Genomic DNA, 6,385 nt, shown 5'->3' with positions numbered 1-6,385 from the left:
GCTATAGCCCACGCCTTCCGCATGGCCTGGCCCGGACTTGGATCGCCTAAAAAATTTTTGTGCCATCAAAAATAACCTATGGAACCATAGTCACCGCCGTGCCATGACAGTTCCTCATTTTTTTGCATTTTACGGCCATCAAACTGGAACTCTGCCCGATTCTCAGATTTTCATGTGCTATAGTGCACGCCTTCTGCATAGGCCCGGCCCCCCGGACTCGGATCGCTTAAAATTTTTCGGGCCATCAAAAATGACCTAAGGAACCTTAGTCACTGCCCTGCCATGACTATTCCTCATTTTTGGTGTTTTACGGCCATAACACTAAAATTTTGCCTGATTCACAGATTTTCGTGTCTTCCGCATGGGCCGGAACCCCTCGACCCAGATCGCTTAAAATTTTTCCGGGCCATCCCATATGACCTAAGGAACCATAGTCACCGTCCTGCCATGACCTTTCCTCATTTTAAACGTTTAATGGCCATAAAATTGGAATTTCGCCCGATTTCCAGATTTTCGTGTGCTACGCATTCAACATGGGCACAGGGCCCCAAAACCGAATCACCTAAAAACTTTCTGGGCCATATCAAACAACTTAAGGAACCATAGTCACCACCCCTCCATGACTGTTCCTCATTTTTGGCATTTTACGACCATAAAACTAGAATTCCGCCCGATTCCCTAATTTTCTTGTGCTATAGCCCACATCTTTCGCATGGGCCGGAACCTCTAGACCCGGATCACCTAAAATTTTTACGGGCCATCAAATACGACCTAAGGAACCACAGTCACCACCCCTCCATGACCTTTCCTCATTTTTTAGCGTTTTATGGGCATACAACTGGAATTCCGCCTGATTCCCTGATTTTCTTGTGCTATAACCCACGCCTTCCGCATGGGCTCGGTCATACCCAGAGCGCCTGAAATTTTTTTGGGCCACCATAAATGACCTAGGAACCATATTCACCGCCTTTCCATAATTGATCCATGTTTTTTGGCGTTTTACAGTCATAAAACTTGAATTTTGCCCGTTCACAAATTTTCGTGTGCTATAGCCCACGCCTTCCGCATGGGCCCGGGCCCCCAGACCCGCATCGCTTAAAAACTTTTCGGGCAATAAAGAACAACATAAGGAACCATATTCACTGCCCCGCAATAACCGTTCCACGTTATTTGGTATTTTACGGCCATAAAACTGGAATTATGCCCGATTCCTAGATTTTCGTGCGTAATATTTCACGCCTTTCTTATGGGCCGGGCCCGCCGGATCCGGATCGCCTAAAAATATTTCGGGCAATAAAAAATGACATAAGTAACCATATTCACCGCCCTGCCATGATCGTTCCTCATTGTTTGGTGTTTTATGGCCATAAAACTGAAATTTCGCCCGATTCCCCAGATTTTCATTTGCTCGCCCACGCCTTCCGCATGGGCCAGGGCCCTTGGACCCGGATCGCCTAAAATTATTTTCGAACAATCAAATACAACCTAAGGAAACATAGTCACCATTGTGCCATGATCGTTCCTCATTCTTTCGCATTTTACGGCCATGAAATTGAATTCCGCCCGATTCCTAGATTTTCGTGTGCTATAGCACATGCCTTTCCTATGGGCTGGAACAACCGGACCCGGTTCACCTTAAAATCTTCCGGGCCATAAAAAACTACATAAGGAACCATAGTCACCAGCCTGCCATGATCATTTCTCATCTTTTGATGTTTTATGGTCATGAAACTAAAATTCCGCCTGATTCCTAGATTTTCATGTGCTATCGCCCACGCCTTCCGCATGGGCCAGGGCCCCGTACGCAGATCGCCCAAAAATTTTCTGGGCCATCAAATATGACGTAAGGAACCATAGTTACCACCCTTCCATGATCGTTCCTCATTTTTTGGCATTTTACGTCCATACAATCGAAATTCTGCCTTATTCCCAAATTTTCGTGTGCTATAGCCCACGCCTTCTGCATGAGCACGGGGCCCCAGACTCGAATTGCCTAAAACTTTTCCGGGCCATCAAAAAAGATGTAAGGAACTATAGTCACCGCTCTGCCATGTCCTTTCCTCATTTGTTTCGCATTTTACGGCCTGATTCCCAGATTTTCGTGTGCTATATCATACGCCTTCCGCATGGGCCCGGCCCAAACCCAAATCAACTAAAAATCTTCTGGGACATAAAAAATAACATAAGGAACCATAGTCACCGCCCTGCCATGACCATTCCTCGTTTTTGCATTTTACGGCCGTCAAACTGGAATTTTGCCTGATTCCCAGATTTTCGTATGCGAAAGCCCACGCCTTTCGCATGGGCATGGGCCCCTGGACTTGAATCGCCTAAAAAATTTTCGGACGTTCAAAAATGTCGTAAAGAACCATAGTTACCACCCCGCCATGACCGTTCGTCATTGTTTGGCATTTTATGGCCATCAAACTGGAACTCTGTTTGATTCCAAGATTTTCATGTGCTATAGCCACGCCTTCTACATGGGCCTAGGCCCCAGACCAGGATCGCTTAAGATTTTTTTGAGCCATCAAAAATGACCTAAGGAGTTTTATTCACTACCCTGCCATGACTAGTCCTCTTTTTTGGCATTTTACGGCCATAAAACTAAAATTCCGACCGATTCATAGATTTTTGTGTGCTATAGCCCACGTCTTCCGCATGGGCCAGAGCCTCGGGACCCGGATCGCCATAAATTTTTTCGGGCCATCAAATACGAACTAAGGAACCATAGTCACCACCCTACCATGACGTTTCCTCATGTTTTAGTGTTTTATGGGCATAAAACTTGAATTTCGCCTGATTCCCTGATTTTCTTATGTTATAGCCCACGTCTTCCGCATGGGCCCGGCCAGACCCAGATCGCCTGAAATTTTTCTGGGCCATCCAAAATGACCTAAGGAACCATAGTCACCGCCTTTCCATAACCGATCCTTATTTTTTGGCATTTTACGGTCATAAAACTTAAATTCTGCCCGTTCACAAATTTTCAAGTGCTATAGCCCACGACTTCCGCATGGGCCCGTTCTCCCCCGACATGCATCACTTAAAAAAAAAATTTGCCATAAACAACGACCAAAGGAACCATAGTCACCACCCCTCCATGACCGTTCCACGTTATTTGGCATTTTATGGCGATAAAACTGGAATTATGCCTGATTCGTAATTTTTTGTGTGCAATATCCCACGTCTTTCGTATGGGCCGGGACAGTCGGACCCGGATAGCCTAAAAGTTTTTTGGGCCAAAACAAGGATATAAGCAACCATATTCACCGTCCTACCATGATCGTTCCTCATTGTTTGGCGTTTTATGGCCATAAAACTGAAATTCCGTCGGATTCCCAGATTTTCATTTGCTATCGCCCATGTCTTCCGCATGGGCCGGGGCCCCTAGACCTGGATCGCCTAAAAATTTTCTGGGAACTCAAACACGACATAAGGAACCATAGTCACCACCCTGCCATGACCATTCCTCATTCTTTGGCATTTTACGACTATAAAACTGGAATTCCACCCTATTCCCAGATTTTTGTGTGCTATAGCCCACGCCTTCTGCATGGGCATAGGACCCCGGACCTGAATTGACTAAAAAATTTCCGAGCCATAAAAAATGAAGTATGGAACCACAATTACCGCTCCGCCATGACCTTTCCTCATGTTTTTGCATTTACGGCCATAAAATTAGAATTCCGCCTGATTCCCACATTTTCGTTTGTTATATCCCACGCCTTCCGCATGGGCCCGACCCAGACCCGGATAGCCTCGGCATGACTGTTCCTCATTTTTTGGCTTTTTACAACCATAAAACTAGAATTCTGTCCTATTCCCTGATTTTCGTATGCTATAATCCACTCCTTCCGCATGGGCTTGGGCCCTAGGACCCTGAACACCTAAATTTTTTTGGGCCATCAAAAACAACATAAGAAACCATAGTCACTGCCCTGCCATGACCGTTCCTCATTTTTGGCTTTTTACGGATATAAAATTGGAATTTTGCCCGATTCCCAGATTTTCATGTGCTATAGCCCATGCCTTTCGCATGGGCCCAGACCCCGAACTCGGATCGCCTAAAAACTTTTCTGGCCATAAAAAATGACCTAAGGAACCATAGTCACCACCTGTCATGATCGTTCTTTGTTTTTTTTGACGTTTTACAGCCATAAAACTGGAATTCCGTCCGATTATCAAATATTCATGTGCTATAGCCCACGCCTTCCGCATGGGACCGGGCCCCTGGACCCGAATTGGCTAAAAACATTTTGGGCCATCAAAAATGGCCTAAGGAACCATAGTCACCGCCCTGCCATGAAATTGGAATTCCGCCCGATTCCTAGATTTTTATATGTTATAGCCCACGCCTTCCGCATGGGCCAAGGCCCCCGGACATATATCACCTAAAATAATTTCGGGCCATCAAAACAGACCTAATGAATTATAGTCACCGCTCCGCCATTATTGTTTCTCGTTTTTTGGCATTTTATTGCCATAAACCTGGAATTCGCCCGATTCTCTGATTTTTAGAGTGTTATAGCCCACGCCTTCTGCGTGGGCCAAGGCCCCCGCATTCGAATTGCCTAAAATGTTTTCGAGCCATCAAATCCGACCTAAGTAACCATAGTCACCGGCCCGCCATGAACGTCCCTTATGTTTTGCCGTTTATGGCCATAAAACTGGAATTCTGCCGGATTCCCAAATTTTCGTGTGCTATAGCCCACGACTTCCGCATCGGCCCGAGCCGTCAGACCCGAATTGCCTAAAATATTTTTGGGCCATCAAATACAACCTAAGGAACCATAGTCACCACCCCTCTATGAATGTTCCTCATTTTTTGGTGTTTTACGGCAATAAACCTGGAATTCCGCCCGATTCCCCGATTTTCGTGTGTTATAGTCCACACCTTTCGCATGGGAGCGCGCACTCGTACCTGGATCGCCTAAAAGTTATTCGCGCCACCAAAAATGACCTAAGTAACCATAGCCACCGCCCCACCATAAATGTTCTTTGTGGTTTGGCATTTTACGTCCATAAAACTAAATTTTCGCCTAATTCCCATATTTTCATGTGTTATAGCCCACGCCTTCCACATGGGCCCGTTAAATCGCCTAAAATTTTTCTAGGCCATCAAAAATGACCTAAGGAACCGTAGTCACCACCCCGCCATTATTGTTTCTCGTTTTTAGGCATTTTACGGCCATAAACGTGGCATTTCGCCCGATTCTCAAATTTTCGTATGCTATAGCCCACGCCTTCCGCATGGGCCCGGACCCCCGCACCCGAATCGCCTAAAACGTTTTCGGTCCATCAAATGTGAACTAAGTAACCATAGTCACCGTCCCGCCATGAACATTCCTCTTTTTTTGGCATTTTACGGCCATAAATTTGGAATTCCGCAGGATTCCAAAATTTTCGTGTGCTTTAGACCACGACTGCCGCATGGGCCCGAGCCTCCGTACCTGGATCGCCTAAAAAATTTTCGGGCCATCAAATACGACCTTAGGAACCATAGTCACCACCCCTCTATGACCGTTCCTCATTGTTTTGGTGTTTTACGGCCATAAACCTAGAATTCCACCCGTTTCTCAGATTTGCGTGTGCAACAGCCCACGCCTTTCGCATAGGCGCGCCCCCCAAAATCGGATCGCATAAAAATTTTCCAGGCCATCCAAAACAACCTAAGGAACCATAGTAATAGCCTCGGCATGACTGTTCCTCTTTTTTTGGCTTTTTAAAACCATAAAACTAGAATTCTGTCCTATTCCCTGATTTTCGTATGCTATAATCCACTCCTTCCTCATGGGCTCGGGCCCCTGGACCCGGATCACCTAATTTTTTTTGGGCCATCAAAAACAACATAAGAAACCATAGTCACTGCCCTACATGACCGTTCCTCATTTTTTGGCTTTTTACGGACATAAAATTGGAATTTTGCCCGATTCCCAGATTTTCATATGCTATAGCCCATGCCTTTCGCATGGGCCCAGACCCCGGACTCGGATCGCCTAAAAACTTTTCTGGCCATAAAAAACGACCTAAGGAACCATAGTCACCATCCTCCATGACCGTTCTTTTTTCTTGGTGTTTTACGGCCATAAAACTAAAATTTCGTTTGATTCATAGATTTTCATGTGTTATAGCCCACGCCTTCCGCATGGGTCCGGGCCCCTAGACCCGAATCGGCTAAAATATTTTTGGGCCATAAACAACGACCTAAGGAACCATAATCACTGCCCCGCCACGGACATTCCTCATGTTTATGCGTTTTACGTCCTTAAAATTGGAATTCTGCCCTGAATCCGAAGCTATTTCTCCCATTTTTCTAACACTGCACTGTAGACCCGATGATATCATAGAAATTCCCCAAGTATGCTTCACACTCTGCTGCAAAACC

This window comes from Nicotiana tabacum, chromosome 15 (genome assembly GCF_000715075.1).
Source record: "Nicotiana tabacum cultivar K326 chromosome 15, ASM71507v2, whole genome shotgun sequence".
NCBI classification, from domain to species: Eukaryota; Viridiplantae; Streptophyta; class Magnoliopsida; order Solanales; family Solanaceae; genus Nicotiana; species Nicotiana tabacum.
Note: the sequence above shows the minus strand (reverse complement) of the source record.